This window comes from Bactrocera dorsalis, chromosome 1 (assembly GCF_023373825.1).
Source record: "Bactrocera dorsalis isolate Fly_Bdor chromosome 1, ASM2337382v1, whole genome shotgun sequence".
NCBI classification, from domain to species: Eukaryota; Metazoa; Arthropoda; class Insecta; order Diptera; family Tephritidae; genus Bactrocera; species Bactrocera dorsalis.
The window spans coordinates 50399168-50418377 of NC_064303.1; the positions used below are offsets into that span (position 1 = coordinate 50399168).

The 19210-nt window shown below is 34.6% G+C and overlaps 1 protein-coding gene across 1 annotated transcript in view; it reads right to left on the bottom strand.

The window, feature by feature from the left end:
- Nucleotides 1-19210, bottom strand: part of LOC115065766 (carcinine transporter) — a 1371383-nt gene that overhangs the window by 498167 nt on the left and 854006 nt on the right. The gene's annotated exons all lie outside the window — the stretch shown is intronic.

Below are 19210 nucleotides of genomic sequence, written 5' to 3' on the forward strand. Positions count from 1 at the left end.
TGATATTAGGAAAAGAGTGCTGTCTACTGTCTTTGGCGTTATTCTGTAGCGCTTTTTTGTAATAATATTACCGGCAAGCGAAAACACTCGCTCTGATGCTGCACTGCTAGCAGGAATGCACATTAGGTCAAATGAGGGTTTTTTCTGTGCAAAAGTGATTAGAATCAAAGTGCCGTTTCACTTTTGTTGTTGTTGTTGTTTTTGAATTGGCAATACTCCAAAACAAAGACCCGTGATTTTTGTTTGTGCTAAATATAGGGTACCGTTACACACGTGTGCGTCAGAGTCAATCGATGCAAGTCTTTCAACAAATGTGATGGCAAGTTCAGTAGTGGTTGGTCATCTTTAAGAGTGTGTTTATCGAATTGTGTTGATAATAATTCATTAGTGGAAAATGGAAAATAAAGCTACAAATAAGAATATATGTATTTAATTAACATTGGCTTATATGTATGTCGCTATACTTGATAATATTTTATTAGTCTACATAACCTTAAAACTGTAGAATTTATCTAAAACTTTGACTTCTGTAAGCCTTTAAAAATTTTGACCCTATTTGACCCCTTTCAAATTGATAATATAAATAAAGTAATAAATAATGAGTTATTTGCATTTTGTTTATACTGCTATTCTTTGCGTTTAACGAGTATTATCTATTTTTGTTTAGGAAACCTCTGCATGAAAAAAACTGATTTGTTTGATATATGGCGAAAAGAATGCACAAAAAAAGGAAAGTTTGATGCTGTTTTAAAATATGTAGTTGGCAAAATTGAAGTTAATAAACTTTCGGATGAAATTGAGAAACATATATCGCAAATATTACATTGTTTTTGCGTAAATTTGGCAACAAAGTGCGCCAAATCAGATTTCGGAAAAAGAAAAGAAGCCGCAGACCTAACAGCTGAAAAAGCTGATACTAATCTTCTAGTTCTTGCAGCAGCAATATCGTCTCGTACACAAGGTGGTACTGATCTGGCTGCAGTCCTGAAAGAAAGCATGGAAAGTCCAACAAGGCCATCAAAAATGCTGAAATTTGTTAACGAGGATCCCAAACAGCCAATTCCTTATTCAGCGGATGAGGCCTTAGCTTTCCTTCTTGAGCATAATTTTTCAAAAGAGCAGTATAATGCAATACTCGATGGAAGCAAAAAAAGGAACAGCGACATATATCCTCATTATAGCAAAATTACGGCTGCAGAATTAAAATGTCGACCTGAGGGTATAGAAGCAAGTGAGACCCTAGCCAAAGTTCCGTTGCGAAATATTTTACAACATGCGGCTGAAAAAAATGTTGATATGCAAAGAGAAGTGTTTCAAGCTGTAATGGAAGCGGAAAAGACAAATTTTGTAAGCTCTGAATTGATATTAAGCTACGGATTTGATAGTAGCACTAGTCAAGCTCAATTTAAGCAAACATTTAATGAACCAGGTTCATTAAATAGCAGCGATAGCTCTCTATTGGCTACAACAGTCATTCCCTTAAGGTTACTGCTCTCATCGGCTAAACCAATTTGGAACAACCGCACACCGCAGTCTGTAAGATTTTGCCGTCCCATTAAACTGGAGTACATAAAAGAGACAAAAGAAATGGTTTTAGCGGAGCACCTGGAATTAAAAAATGAGATTAATGCCTTGAAAACCCTAACAATATCAATTGGTGATGGAAAATCTGTGGAAGTATCCTTTAATTTATTTTTAACACTAATTGATGGAAAAGTTTTAAACATTATAACTGGGACTAGATCAAACCAGGCTTGTTCCATTTGTGGTGCTACACCTAAGGACTTTATGAAAACGTGTGATTACAAAAGTGAAGTATTTCATTCAAAAGAGGAAACCTTAAAATTTGGAATTAGCCCCCTTCACTATTGGATTAGATTTTTTGAATTTCTATTACATTTAGGCTATAAATGCAAAATACAAAAGTGGCAGATACGAGGAGAAGATAAGTTACCTGTCTTAAAAAGAAAAGTAGACATTCAAAACGATTTTTGGAAAAAGCTTGGACTTCGCGTAGATGTGTCCAGAGTAGGAGGCTCCGGTTCCACAAATGACGGGAACACTACTCGTCGAGCTTTTACTGAACACACTATTTTTTTCTAAAATAACTGATGTTGACGAAGACCTTATATTTCGTTTCAAAATAAGATTGATTTGTCTATCCTGCGAGTTTGAAATCAATGCAAGCAAATTTTAAATATATTGCTTTCAAACAGCAAAACGTTTTCAGGAGCTATATCCCTGGCTGCCAATGACTTCTACAGTCCATAAAGTACTAATACATTCAAGAGAAATAATAGAAAATACTGCACTTCCCATGGGGTTTTTTGGAGAACAAGCTGCTGAATCGCGACATCAAATATACAAAGCCGATAGATTACATCAAGCTCGTAGAAGCAACCGCACCAATAACCTATTAGACATATTTAATAGGGCTTTCGATACATCAGATCCATTAATTTCCACATTTTTTTTAAGTAAACGCATTCAAAAGAGGAAACGTATCACACTTCCTACTGAAGTCATTGAACTATTATGTTGCAGCGAACCCATAGAAGATTTTCAACTTAACGACCAAGATGATGAAATTAATGAAACTGAGGGGGAACTTTTTAATTTCAATTTACATAATGAATTAGATTTATGTGATTAATTAATTGTTTCAGTACAAATAAAATTAATAAATGAAACAATGTATTGTTTTCATTAATGGCTGCAAAAGGAGTAATTTTAAATTTTGGTCGTTAGAGGGTTAATTTCCACTCCTGCTTCTGAAATCCTTACAGGTTTTGGTTTGAATAGCATAATTTTGTCATCGTTATTAATTTTGCACAGAAAAAACGCTCATTTGACCTAATGTGGAATGGCAAGAACTTTAGGTGCTAACTTGGATATCGGATATCGTTTGCTATTATTTTGCCACCACTGCATTACATAAAAATTTTAAAATAATTCCATATTTTCTCTAGAATAGCGACGTAGTTCATCTGACGACACATTTTCAACTTCTGTTAAAGAAGTATACGTACATGGCAGCAGATTTGGAAAGAATAAATTCTCTTCGTTATTTGAAGAAGAATTACCTGCTGATAAAGTTATGAATGATGCTGTATTGTTCAATTGAAATATTGAATGATCTTTTGGTATAGATGAATTCAATAATCCATTCACATCTGTTAATTTAGCCGTGCAAAACATTTCAATTTCATTTAACTAGCTTGCTTGGAGACGCAACGCTGGAGGATAAAAATTATAAGCCACTTTGTGCCATACATTCAAATTTGGAATCCAAGTTCCTTCTATACCTTCAAAAATCTTTAATTTTAACGCAGAAATTGCCTGAATATCATTTTCATCGAACTTGCAAATTTCTTTTATCCAGTTTATTGCGGGAATTATAGTCTTCAACCACCCAATCAGCGCAAGCATCTAAAGCTAATTTCTTATCCTCCTCACTTACTTTCTGTCTGGGCAGTTCTTTTAGCATTTATTTCTATTGAGATCGGAAGTCTGCATACCATGGCATTTATACACTTTTTTACAATTACGACAACATACCATGTCAAGTAATGTACTTCCGTCATCTTTAACCATTTCTGCAGACATATCCCAAATTGCACTTCTGCCCTTCCATTTTTCCGCCGAGCCTATAAGTACCCATAGCAATTTTTCCCACCAAGTCTCCGTTATACCCTGTTCAGACCGATTTTAAGAGATTAGATTACATTTAAGCATTTCATAACCCAACAGTGTTCTCACTGCCGTTAGAAAGATCAAAAAACAGCTGTTATTGTCATTCAATAATTCACATCGCTTAATATTCATCAAAAGAAAAGATTGTCTTATAGTATTTTGAAATAAAAGCCGCCTTTTTTCAAATATTTTCTATATGATGGAAATAGTGGATGCATTTTTTCATTTGTTAAGTCAATATTTAGGTGAACTTATGTCGGTATTCTGCGTGAGACGATTGTCTCATGTCTCTAATAGTGACTATAGTAATTTAGTGATTCTGATAGTAAGGAGTCTCATTTTGGTATTCTGGCAAATAGAGTATACTACTTTACAGTATACTACTATACTGTAACTGCCAGAATACCAAAATGAGACTCCTGACTAACAGAATCACTAAATTACTATAGTCACTATTAGAGACATGAGACAATCGTCTCACGCAGAATACCGACATTAGATTCATTGCTTTAAAAAAAATTTGTTTGTTTACATTTTTTTCCCCTTTGTAGTGTCTAAATCAGCTGTGATATTGTAACAGATTTCCAATGTTGACAAGTAGATGGCGCAAAATCAGAGTCGCACAGAGAGATTTCGCGTGGATCAGTTTCAAATCATTTCAATGGAGTGATTTGGAACTGTCATTTTTGTATGGCGAAATCTTGATAAACTTATAAAATTAGTGGGATAAACCACTCATCAGCCGAAATCGTGTGATTAAGTGTCGGTCTGAACATGGTATTAAGAGTCTTTCTCAAATGGGAAGTGAGTGCCTCGGAAAAGTGTGGATATAGAAGTTGGGATATGTGTTTAGGAATGAGGAAAGTTTTGGAGTGTGGGAAATTTTGGGAGTGTGGAATTAAAGTGTGTTTATTATAGTATGTTTACAGTATGAGTATATTTGCAGTATGATAAATGTCGCTATATTATTTGGGTACGGAACATGACTACTCCCCTCTTATATATGAGATTCTCCTGGATCTCGCTATAGCTTAATTTTTTAATTTAAATTGTTTGTAATCCAGTAACAAAAAATATTCTAATATGTTTACATTTTTTTTATAAAAGCAATTACAGAAGATTACACCTCCCCGCTTGCACCGGGATACTGGTGGCCATACCGGCCAACGAGCTAAAACACTCGTTCGACATGCTTTTGAACCATGCAAAAAGCTGTATTGAAGCATAAGGAGACTATTTTAAATGAAATAAATTGATTTTGACAAAAAAACATTAATCGTGTTTATTTTGGAACGTACCAGTTATATATCATCTCTCTTAACAGCTTCGAATTGTTAGGTGATGTTCCTGGGAATACTCAGTTGCTCTCCTATTTTTATAACTATGCTTTTAAAGGTCACTTTGGTCAACTGAATATTCCAGGCAATGTTCGGCTATCATTTTGTCACGTAGGTAAAATGCACCGCTAAACGTTTGGGCTTGAGGAGAGCGACAGCAGTCTTGAATCAACGATTAAGCTGATATGAGCTTCGGATCAACACGGGGTTATTGAATGCAGAAAGATACTGCCACATACCAAATAAACTTATAAATGTTATAATAAGAATAAAAATCGTGTTTTATTTAAAAACTAATCAAGCGAAGAACAAAACTGGCGACGAGGATGGGATGATTGATATTAAAACAAACATCCAGTGTACGAACTATAAGCGTGAAACTACATCAAGTGAATTATTGTTCAAGACTATTAAAAAACATACACATTGTACACAAGATAAAGATGTACCATTTATTATTAAAAAAAAATCATATGGATTTATGATACAAAAACAATAAGGAACCGTTCTATTGTGGTTTGTGCTCTTGAGTGGTTTGTGCTCTTGAGTGGTTTGTGTTTTGGATGATACACTCAGTTGCTGTTAAAGGCTTACAATAACTTTGAAATAATTAGCTGTCACCGATTGATGTTATAATAGCGTTTTTAATCTACTCTCAAACATTTATCTTTTTGTTGTGCTACTTGACTTAATTAATGGCATTAACATTGTCTGAAAGCTTAAGAGAAGCACGAAATATTCCGACTTTCTGTGGAACTGATAATTATAAACTATTAACATTTTTTCGTGATATGGAAACATTATTATCACTCACCTCACCAGAAAATATGGAAATTATAAGAAAAGTGATAACAAATAAACTACGTGGTAAAGCTCTGCAGATGATAGAAGCGCTGATTGAACCATTTTTTGAGGATATAATTTCAAAATTAAAAAACGAATTTGGGGTAAGGACAACGTATTTGAATCTTCGCAACGAGGCAATGAACGTGGACGCTCGAAACATCGAACAACTTCATTATAAGCTAAGTCAAATTTTATTTAAAATGAATAATAAATTTCATTTCGAAGGTTCAGTAGAACGTTTATATACTCCAAGGAATAATGAGGTATTGATTTTTGATGTGTATACTACATTTTTACCGTTAAACATTCGAATTATGGAAATTTCAGAAATAACTTTCAAAATAATAGCAGAAATTTCAGAAATAATAGTGGAAATTTTAGAAATAATGTTGAAAATAATAATAGTGGGAATTTTAGAAATAATTTTCAAAAAGATGCTTTTGATAATGGTAGATACTTCAGAGATAATCATAATTATCAAAATAATAACAGTGGTAATTTTGTTGGTCGAAATCTCAGCACAGAACAACAATCAATACGTATGGAGGTAGATAACTTGCAAACATACGAAAATTTTCGTCTTTCTCCACTACATACGAATTACCCTTAATAGATCTTACCATTAATGATAACAGAATCAGGTGTTTAATTGATAGTGGTTCCATGACCATATTAGGCAACCTCGATACATTTAAAAACTACAATAATAAAAGAAAATTAAAAAATCCTGTATTGTTAAAAACATTAATGGGGACTCGCTTAATTTCTGAGGAAATTATAGTTGATGCTCCTATAGAATTCAATATGGTAGATAAAACTATGTCTATAAAATTGGTGGAATTTGTGAACAAACCATTTGATTGTATAATTGGTGCAAGCACTTATTGCCCCTCAAGGCATCCATTGATTTCTCTATTGGTGCATTGGTAATATATAATCGGGTATTGTCTTTTGTTGAGAATATTGCTGTTGGTAGAAGTGTTGAAATTGTAGAGGAAGATTTTCTTGATATTTGTTATTTAGAAAAAGACGAATTAGATTATGATTTACTCTTGTCAAAAGATATTAATGTCGAAAAAAAACTGAAATACTTAAAGTGTTGAAGAAAAACAAAAATATTTTTTATCAGGAAGGGCAGTTTTTGACTGCCACTACATGAGTTAAGCATAAAATCCTCACAAGTCCTCACAGTCCTATTTACATAAAAAATTATAAAAAAAACCGTATGCATTGAATGAGGAAATCAATTGTCAAATTGACTCAATGTTAAAAAATAATATTATCAGACCAAGTCGTTCTCCGTACAATTCACCACTTTTAATAGTTCCCAAAAAAGCTGAAAATAATGGTCACAAAAGTTGGAGAGTGGTAATTGATTACCAAAAGTTAAATGGCTTTACAATTGATGATAGATTTCCGATTCCTAATATAGACACATTATTTGAAAAGTTGGGTCGTTCTGTTTATTTCTCCACAATTGACCTAGCAAAACGATTTCACCAGATATTAATGGACGAAAATGATATGGAGAGAATTGTATTTTCTAGTTCTAAAGGGCACTATGAATTTCTGAGAATGCCATTTGGCTTAAAAAATGCCTCTGCAACGTTTCAAAGGATGATGAACTATGTATTGAGTGATCATATTAATAAAATATGTATTTTGTATATGGACGACATTTTGGTGTTTTCCACTTCACTAAGAGAACATATTGAAAGTGTTGAAAAAATATTCACAAGTTTACCTAATGAAATATAATTTAAAAGTCCAATTCAACAAATGTAGCTTTTTGAGAAAGTTTACTACCTATCTGGGTCACGTAATTACTTCACAAAGAATTAAACCCAATTTGGGAAAAATTAAAGAAATTCAGGATGTGCAAATTCCCAGTAACTTAAAGGAAATTCAATCTTTCTTAGGCTTAACAGGCTATTATAGGAAATTTATAAAAAATTACTCTATGATTGCAGCGCCAATAATACATTATTTAAAAAAAATTCCAAGATTGACATCAATAACCCCGAATACATCAAGACATTTCGTAAACTTAAACAGATTCTCACTTCTTTACCACTTTTGATTTACCCTGATTAAAAAAAAAAAAATTACCGTGACAACTGATGCTAGTGATGTTGCTTTAGGTGCCGTTCTTTGTCAATCAAATAGGCCAGTATGTTTTGCTAGCAGATCGTTGCATAAACACGGAAAACATTATCATACTCTAGAAAAAGAGCTTTTAGCGATTGTCTGCGCACTTAAATATTTTCGGCCACACTTGTTTGGTACATCGTTCATAGTTCAAACCGATCATCAGCCATTAAAATGGTTATGGTCCTTAAAAGAACCAAACTCAAGGATTTTGCGATGGAAACACTTATTTCGGAATTTGAATTTGACATTGAATATATCAAAGGTCAAGAAAACAAAGTGCCGGATTTTCTAAGTCGTTTAGAAATTGATAATGAAGAAAAAATTGATGACATGGAAAATTATGATATTAAATCATTATTTCATGATTCTATAAGTACAATACATTCAGCCGTTGAAAATGCTAATGATCACTTTTTTATTTCTGATACTATCGTTAATAAATACTTCACTCAAATTATGAATTTTAAAAAATAAAACAGACGAATTTGAGCTTTTGTATAAAAAGTATAAAGTAGTTTATATTTCCGAAAAAGATTTACACAAAAGTTCTTATTAGATTTATTCACGAAATATCTGAAAAAAGGTAAAATTGGTATATATTCAGAATTACCTGATGACCAATACAATATTGTCCAAGAAAAATTGATTGACATTTTATGTCAATCAATAAAGTAACGCGGTCGCGCTGCCATCCATGCAGCACCGTTGCTAAACGCGAAAACAATTTTGTTTTTTTTTAGCTTTCTCAACGAGAGAAAGCTTAACTGGCGCCCGAGCAAATTGCAAGCGAGCGTAAAGCTGTTTGTACTAAAAGTCACGTAAAGTGCAAGGACAACTTAGATGCAAAGGAGCGTAAAGCCACCTGTATCACGCGCCGTGTAAAAGTGTAAAAACTTAGCTTAAAAGTTAGGCATAAAGCTACTTTGCTAAAAACAAAAAGCGTCGATCGGTCGGTTCCTTAGTAGCTTAGGCAAAAAGGAGACATTACCTGCTTAGGCAAAAAGGAGACATTACGTGTCGGCCTAAGATCGCGGATATAAAAAAAAAAAAATTTTAAACTAGAATAATAACAAAAAATACTGTAATAAAGTGTTGGACAATAAAGAAGAAAAATCTATATAAACGATCAAGGATAAAAGAAGTGAATGTGCAAAACAAACTGTGAGAAAAATCTATCCTTAAACGAACAAGGGATAGTAAAAATATTTGACTTTCAATAAGAAGTGAACTATAAAGCAAGGTCTGTGAGCAGCGTGCAATTCTACATCAAAATAGTGCTGCTACCAAATCCTATTGAGCATTGAATGTGCGAAAGAAAAAAACTGTGAAACAAGTTAATAGAAGAGAAAAATCTAAAAGTGAACTATAAAACAAGTTCTGTGAGCAGCGTGAAATTCTATATCGAAGTAGTCCTGCTACCAAATCCTATTGAGCATTATAATCACACTATCAACTCCATCAACAGAAGTTACAACAGCATCAACAGCTTTAACTACAGAATCCGTAACGAAGGAAGAAAATACAAGCACAAAACCAGCGCTACAAGCAGTGAGTCGATGCTATATTTTTTATTATTTCTAAATATATTTATAATTATATACATAGTATTTTGTAAAAATGGCAAATCCCAATAACCTAGTTCGTCCACCAATTCTTTCCTCATCCCAAACTTCTGTCGCCCCCCACAATCTGCTCAGTTATCAGTAGATGATTTGACTAGGCTAATATCGACAATTACCACAGACATACTTAGACAACAAGGACCACAGGTAGTACAGTCACTACCTAACCCCCCTCCGTCGCAAGTAGTAGACCAACAAATCGAGGATAGACATAGGAACAATTTAGGGGAATTAGTTAAAATTCCTGACATAGTTAAATCCCTTAAGGATTTTGCGGGACAGCCAGGAGAATACAACTCCTGGAAGAAAGGTGTTGATCGAATTTTGGCCATATACGAGCCATTGAAAGAACAACCAAAGTATTTTGGCATATTAAGTGTGATAAGAAATAAAATAGTCGGCAACGCCGACATCGCCTTAGAATCTTACAACACGCCGCTTGATTGGCAGGCCATATAAAAATGTCTAACGATGCATTATGGTGACAAGAGAGACTTGTCCACTCTCGAGTACCAAATGACGACATTGATACAAGGGAATAGACCCGTCCCTGAATTCTACCAGCAGGTGTATACACACCTTTCGCTGATTTTAAACAAGTTAGGATGCCTCGAAATGGGTAAGGAATCCTTGTGCCTCCTGACAGAGGCATACAGGGACAAAGCGTTAGACACATTTATAAGAAGACTAAGTGGGGGCTTACCCAGACTCTTAGGAATACGGGAACCGGCGGACTTGCCACAGGCTCTTCATCTATGTATGAAACTAGAGAACCAAACTTTTCGCACAAATCATGCGACTAACGCAAGGAAAGGACAACCCCCTCAGCTGCCACCAAGGAGAAACTTTGTGCAGCAGCAAACACAACAATTTTATCCCCAACTGGCTCATTTTCCCAAGCCAAACCAACCTACTTGGCAACCACGGCCACAATTTCTTGGTCAAATAGGGCAGCATAACGGCAATTACCCCCCTAGACCACCCAAACCCCAACAGCGGCCAGAACCGATGGATGTAGACCCAAGCATCCACTCCCGTAGGATAAATTATATGAATAGACCCACCCAAAACCAGGCTTATGGCAAAAGACCTCAGCCGACTGCTCATCATCAACCAAATAAATATCAAAGAACTTTTCATCTAGCCACAGAATAGGCGGAAGATGAGAATATCGTTGAACAAACGAGCATTAATTCTTTAGCATGATAGGCTCTTCGCTACCCTATTTTGAAGTAAAAGCGGAGAGCGGAAAAATCCTTAAATTTTTAATAGATACGGGTTCAAGCAAGAATTACGTAAAACCCGAACTTGCAAGGAAACGTATACCAAACGAGGGGCCCTTCTATGCAAAATCCGTTGTAGGTTGCATAAAAATATGCGACCATACAAAAGCAAAGTTGATTGATATGAATGAGGAGATAAAATTCTACCTCATGCCTTCTTTAGTAACTTTTGATGGCATACTAGGTAACGACACTTTAAAGGAGTTAGAGGCCGTAATTTACACAAACAAAAACTACATGAAAATAAGAAATGGTAAGGCAATAAGATTAAAGCAGCTGCCTTCAGCAGTCAATGCAGTAAATATAAAAGAGGAAACGTTGGCTCCTCAAACAAAAACAAAAATGAATCACGTTGTCAACTCCTACAGAAATCTTTTCTCAGAACCCGATGAGAAACTTACATATACAACCAAAGTTGTTGCCCAAATTAGGACAACGAGTGATTCACCAGTTTACACGAAATTCTACCCATATCCCGCAGCTCTAAAAGGCGAGGTAGAAAACCAAGTAAAAAAGCTTCTAAATGATGGTATAATAAGGCCGTCAAGGTCGCCGTACAACTCCCCAGTTTGGATTGTACCCAAAAAGGCGGATTCAGCGGGAAACAAACAGTACCGCATGGTCATCGACTACAGAAAGCTCAATGCAGTCACGACTGCGGATAGGTACCCTATCCCCGAGATAACAGAAGTTATCTCCCAGCTGAGCAACAGCAATTTTTTTTCTGTACTTGATCTAAAAAGTGGTTTTCACCAGATTCCACTAAAAAAATCTGACATTGAAAAAACCGCATTTTCCATAAACAATGGAAAATACGAATTCACGCGTTTACCTTTTGGCCTGAAAAATGCGCCATCAATATTCCAGCGCACATTAGCCGATATATTGCGAGAATATATCGGGAAATGTTGTTATGTCTATATTGATGACATAATAATCTTTAGTAAAACCGAGGAGGAACATCTCGGACACATTAAAACAATTTCTAGGACCCTAGATGAAGCCAACATGAAGGTGCAGTATAACGGCAATTAAAATGCAACTTTTTTAAAAGGGAAATGGAATTTTTAGGTTACATCATTACACCAAATGGCATAAAAACCAATCCGGCAAAAGTGGAGGCAATTTCCAATTTTCCACAGCCCAAAAATTTAAAAGAACTCCGTAGCTTTCTAGGTATGTCAGGATATTACAGGCGATTTGTTAGAGATTACGCAAAAACCGCCAAACCCTTGACATCCCTTTTAAGAGGGGAAGAGGGCCGAACGTCTAAAAACAAATCGGCCAACATTAAGATTGACCTCGATAAAAATGCAATCGAGTCTTTTATCAAAATTAAAAATTCCCTAACGTCCAAGGACATTATCCTTGCTTTCCCAGATTTGGAAAAGGAATTTGAATTGGCTACTGATGCCTCAAACTTCGCCATAGGCGCAGTTTTGTCGCAAAACGATAAGCCGATAGCTTTTATATCGCGAACGTTGAGTAGAGCCGAAGAGCACTACGCAACAAACGAAAAGGAGATGCTTGCAATAATATGGGCATTAAACTCCTTCATAAATTACCTATACGGTTCACGCAAGGTGAAAATCACGACCGACCACCAACCTTTAACCTATGCGCTAAGACAGGGATGGGCATATTTTTAGCCCGCAAAGTTAGCAAAGTGCGCACGGGGGCTAGATGAGGGGAATATTAATTTACGGAGAGGAGGGCATAACAAGTTGCGAAAAAAATCAATTACATTCCTCCGTAACTTAATGTTCATCGCAGAGTGGTTGCGGCAATACTGACATTGTACACAAATTTACTTCATATCGGAATTGTACAGTTGTGTGAACAAAAAGAGGCAAACATAATTTGCACGTTTTAGAGATTCGCATTAATATCTGTTATTTTGCTAATTTACCCTTGCATACTGGAAATTTTAATCACTGTTAGGAAAAAAATATATATTTATGTTATACTTGTATCTAAAACCAATTTTATTTAATAGAAAACAGCATATTTTAAAACTTCACAACACCTTATGGTTGTTCCTATTTTGTTCAAACTATTGTACATGTGAAAGATCCGTTAATGGTAGTGATGCCAGTTGTAGAAATTCATTTTAGTTACAATTGGGGAAACTTTTCTCAAATTGTGGGCTTTTACACGTACATATGCATATCTGCATATATAAAAAAGAAAAGATACTTGTGCCCATTATATATATTGTGTTCAAACATATTGCAGTTCCATTTAATGAAAATGCTTACATAAATATATGATTTGTGATATTTTCAGTTTGGATGTTTTATCAAAATATTCAATGAATTGACGTTTTCTTCTAACGGGTGATTTTTTTGAGGTTAGGATTTTCATGCATTAGTATTTGACAGATCACGTGGGATTTCAGACATGGTGTCAAAGAGAAAGATGCTCAGTATGCTTTGACATTTCATCATGAATAGACTTACTAACGAGCAACGCTTGCAAATCATTGAATTTTATTACCAAAATCAGTGTTCGGTTCGAAATGTGTTTCGCGCTTTACGTCCGATTTATGGTCTACATAATCGACCAAGTGAGCAAACAATTAATGCGATTGTGACCAAGTTTCGCACTCAGTTTACTTTATTGGACATTAAACCAACCACACGAATGCGTACAGTGCGTACAGAAGAGAATATTGCGTCTGTTTCTGAGAGTGTGGCTGAAGACCGTGAAATGTCGATTCGTCGCCGTTCGCAGCAATTGGGTTTGTGTTATTCGACCACATGGAAGATTTTACGCAAAGATCTTGGTGTAAAACCGTATAAAATACAGCTCGTGCAAGAACTGAAGCCGAACGATCTGCCACAACGTCGAATTTTCAGTGAATGGGCCCTAGAAAAGTTGGCAGAAAATCCGCTTTTTTATCGACAAATTTTGTTCAGCGATGAGGCTCATTTCTGGTTGAATGGCTACGTAAATAAGCAAAATTGCCGCATTTGGGGTGAAGAGCAACCAGAAGCCGTTCAAGAACTGCCCATGCATCCCGAAAAATGCACTGTTTGGTGTGGTTTGTACGCTGGTGGAATCATTGGACCGTATTTTTTCAAAGATGCTGTTGGACGCAACGTTACGGTGAATGGCGATCGCTATCGTTCGATGCTAACAAACTTTTTGTTGCCAAAAATGGAAGAACTGAACTTGGTTGACATGTGGTTTCAACAAGATGGCGCCACAGCTCGCGATTCTATGGCCATTTTGAGGGAAAACTTCGGACAACAATTCATCTCAAGAAATGGACCCGTAAGTTGGCCACCAAGATCATGCGATTTAACGCCTTTAGACTATTTTTTGTGGGGCTACGTCAAGTCTAAAGTCTACAGAAATAAGCCAGCAACTATTCCAGCTTTGGAAGACAACATTTCCGAAGAAATTCGGTCTATTCCGGCCGAAATGCTCGAAAAAGTTGCCCAAAATTGGACTTTCCGAATGGACCACCTAAGACGCAGCCGCGGTCAACATTTAAATGAAATTATCTTCAAAAAGTAAATGTCATAAACCAATCTAACGTTTCAAATAAAGAACCGATGAGATTTTGCAAATTTTATGCGTTTTTTTTTTTAAAAAAGTTATCAAGCTCTTAAAAAATCACCCTTTATAATTGTTTTGTTAAATTTTAAAAATCTAAGTTGCCTCTGGAAATGTATTAAAATAATAATATGCGCTATATGTAGAAAGGGTAACACATATTTTCAAAAATATAAGAAATCATCAAATAAAAATATATTTGCGCGGTATGGCATTATTGATTGAGAGTGGCTATGCACACAAATAGAATACAAACGCTAATGGCAGAAACATCTTCTCACTTCGCTACGAGCTGCAAGCGTTTTGTTCTCGTTTTCATTCGAACATTGTTGCCATTATTCAATACGCATATGTAGTTTTGTACACATCTAAGTTTTCAATTATAATTTTTCATAATATAAAATATCAAAACTGAAATCAAACTATTAAAATTAGTTTATATATTTGTAAATAATAGCATTCGAATCTGAGTTTGAGTTATTTTAAGAAAATTTCAAATATATTGAAGACAATTTTTATAATTACTACAGTATATCGAGCCTGGCAACCCTGCGGTGTGAGAGAGCAATCAGCTGAGTCGTTGGAAATTCCAGGATTGGCGGGTGGTAGAAGGGTTGTTGGGTAATTATTTACATTGCGCTCTCATAAGATTCATTTGGTCACATGTGTTTGAAGAAACAGTGGTTCATAAATTGAAGTTATTATTGAAATTACTTTTTGTAAGGAAGTTTAAAGAAATAACCTGGTTTGAAACTTTTTGCTTCGAAAATTTTATCTAAAATAAGAAGTAGGTTATCTGATTTAAATTTTGGTACAATAATGCGTGTAGCTATAGCAAATGAGATTAAACCAAACATATAATTTATTATTTCAAATAAACAAAATTAAATGCTGATAGAAAGACAAATTAAAAAAAAAATGATTACTAAAATCAAATATTTATTATACTTTTTGTTATTTGTCTTACATTTTATAAATTTATAGTAGATACAAAGAAATTTAAAATTGTTAGACAATTTTATAATTATTACCCACAGTGCAACTTCCCATATATGTACATATGCGTGCGCTCTCATTTGTAAACATGGTGTGGGAAAATACGTTGCTCTCATTTGTAAATATGGAGTGGTACGTTGCTCTCACTTTCCTCTTCATGTTTGCCCGCGATGATCCCCTCACCAAGCCCTCAAAATGTGCACTCGTGCCCGCACGGGCAAAATGCCACTGAGGGCTAATATGCCCATCCCTGCGCTAAGCAACAAGAATAGCAATAGTAAAATGAAGCGGTGGAAGGCGATCCTTGAATAATATAACTATGAGTTACACTACAGGCCTGGCAAGGGAAACGTCGCACATAGGTTTATGCTAGTGCATACTGCGGCTAAAAATATAAGGAGTTGTCGCAGGACAATGGCATTTGGTACATCATTGTTTTGGATTCCAATCAAGAAAAAAATGAAAAATTTTTTTTAAAAAATTTTATTTTACTCCCACCTCCCATATAAGGTGAAACTTAATTTTTGACCTACAGCACTGATTTTTGGTACATAGCATTTTTATTACATTATATATGTTGGTGTTAAATTTCAATAATATTCGCCAACTTTTACGCCCACCTCCCATACAACTAAATTCTCTTTTATCAAGTCTCTTTTAGCAACTTTTTTACATCTTCGTGACATTCTGACATTGTTTTTTTTAAGGGGGGCAACTTGGGGCAGCTGAATTTTTGTTTATCGTTTAGCTTTTATCGTTTAGATGCACCACTTTGAATTTGAAGAGCATTGAAATTTTGACGTCCAAATTATGTTGTTCCACAAAATTTTTTATGCATTATTTTTTTCAATGGATTTTGATGCAAATTTTATCTTTGATACATATTATAAATGAAAAATAATAACAAAGTTGAATTTCAATAGTTGTTTTATTGTATCAATGATTTGACTTTTGAGTAAATTTTTTGCGAATTTTGATGTTCTCTACATTCACCAACTTTGGGTATTTCTGAACAAAAAACTAATGCAGATAGAATCCTAATACTTTGGGAAAATAATGTATAGATAGTTGATAACAAACTGTGAAATTTTCATTAAAATCAGACAACATGAAATTTTTGAATTTCGGCCACAGATATCCCAATGTGCGTCGTAGCTGACGCCTTGTCTAGAATACCTCATGATACACCATTGAATTCGCTCTCTACAGCGACTCATTCGGATGGAAGTTCATCCCACAATTTAATATATAGCGTTGAAGCACCTATTAACGCATTCAAAAATCAAATATTCTTAAATAAAGACGTAATATCGAGTTACCAATTCAAAATTATATTTCCAACGTATCATCGCCATCTGATCACCGAACCCGAATATACTGATGAAAATTTGATAGATATTTTAAAAAGATACCTCAATCCGTTCGTCATAAATTGCATAAAAATGGATGAGTATATTATGGGAAAAATTCAGTTATTATATCCCTTACACTTGAACAAATATAAAGTTAGGTTTACCCAAATAATGGTAAAGGACATAACGAATGAACAAGAGCAAGAAGAAATAATAGTTAGCACCCATAATAGAGCACATAGGAATTGCAGGGAAAATAGAATGCAGATCCTAGAAAAATATTATTTTCCTGCAATGGCAAATAAAATTAAAAAAATTATGAAAAAATGCGAAACATGCAAAGTTAATAAATACGAACGGCATCCGCCAAAGCCGCAAATACAGGCCACTCCAATTCCACGGTTTCCTGGTCAAATAGTTCACTTAGATATCCTCATAATAGGAAAACAGTTGATTTTGACAGCCGTAGATAAATTTTCAAAATTTGCTGTCGCGAAACCCATACAATCTAAAGCTGCAGAGGATATCAGGCAACCTCTGAGAGATATACTACTTTCCCTCATACCGGAAACGGTAGTATTTGACAATGAAGGATCATTTAAATCTGAGTCAATAAATTTTATGATAGAGAATGAGTTCGGCATACAAATATTTCGAACAGCCCCTTACACCAGCTCCTCAAATGGACAGGTTGAACGGTTTCATTCAACTCTACAGGAGATCATGCGTTGCTTGCAAAGCGAAAAAACGCATAATTCTTTTAACGAATTACTGGAGAAATCGGTAAAAGAATACAATTATTCAATTCATTCCACTACCGCAAAGAAACCCGTAGAAGCTTTCTTTGGCAGAAGTGTTTGTAGTGACCCAAAATTACTAGATAAGGATAGAGAGGAAACTGCTAGGAAATTATTAACTAAACAGAATATCGACCTTTTGTACCATAATAAAGATCGAACCCCGTTAAAACAATACGTCAGAGGAGACGAGATTTTCGTAAAAATAGACAAGAGAATAGGAACAAAGTTATCTTCTAAATACAGAAAGGAAATTGTAGAGCAAAACTACAATTCCACAATTAAAACTAAGTCAGGTAAAATCGTTCACAAAAAAATATTAAACAATGTTAAAATTATTTTTCCAGTTAGTCATAATGACCCGCTACTATACCTTTCTGATTCAACTAACAATGACATTGACCGTGATCACACAACAAATCGACATACAGGATCTTACCAACAACAACGGGTACCTACCCATTAAGACAAGAGAAGTAAGGACAATCAACCATTACGACAAAATTTTACATTTCATCAATTTAACGAAATATGAAGAAACGCTATCGGTTATTTCAGGCAACATTAACACTCTAAAAGCAATCACTTTTGAGGACAGACAATTTCTTGACTCAATCCATAAAAATTTTGTCTTATTAGAAGCTAAGTTAGACGGTTTGCATCCGCACTTTAAAGTCAAACGAGGCTTACTCAATATCGTAGGTAAAGGACTAAAAGGACAGTGCCGATGAAAAAGAAATTAGGCACGCTCTCACACAAATTCATAATAACGAAGAAATTACCACGAATAATGTTAACAATTTAATGCAAATTAGCGACTTTCTTTCTGGACAGATAACGAACATTACAGACCACATAAACAAACAACAAACTGTTATTAGTAGTTACATAAACGAATTTACTGAATTAGCACAAAATAAAATAAAGACAATAGAGGACGAAATTCAATTCATCATGCATACTTACCAAATTGACAACGACATATCGCTTTTACGCAATCACGTAGATGACATCGGACAAATCATTTTTTCAACTAAATTAGGTATCTTGCCAAAGGACATTCTAACCCCTACTGAACTGAATCATATTAGCAATTTTGAAAGTTCCAGCCACATTAGCCGTACTATTCCAGGAAAATTCAATCATCCTATCCCTCCTCATACCTCAATATTCCCAGAATACATTATCCAAAATAAAGTTTGAACCAATCCCAAACATTAATAATAAATCAGTAATACTAAGCCATTTAGAAATCCTTGTAGACGAGGACAAAAAAATGTATCAATTAGAAATTAAGGATAATTTAGAAAAGAATATTATAAGAATTGAAGACACATGTATAGGCAATATTTTAATGTTTAAAGAAAGCTGTAAGCTTGAAAATTTTAATAAACCTGATGTAATAGAAGTCTTGTAATTAAGAATTTTAATTCAAATATAACCCAAAATTGTAATAAACAAAAGATAAGCCAAAAAGGCACATTTTTATTAAGGTTCGAAAATTGTGAGATAAAGATTTCTAATAGAACATATTTCAATGTAAACTTGAGGATATTTGAAACATTTGTATTA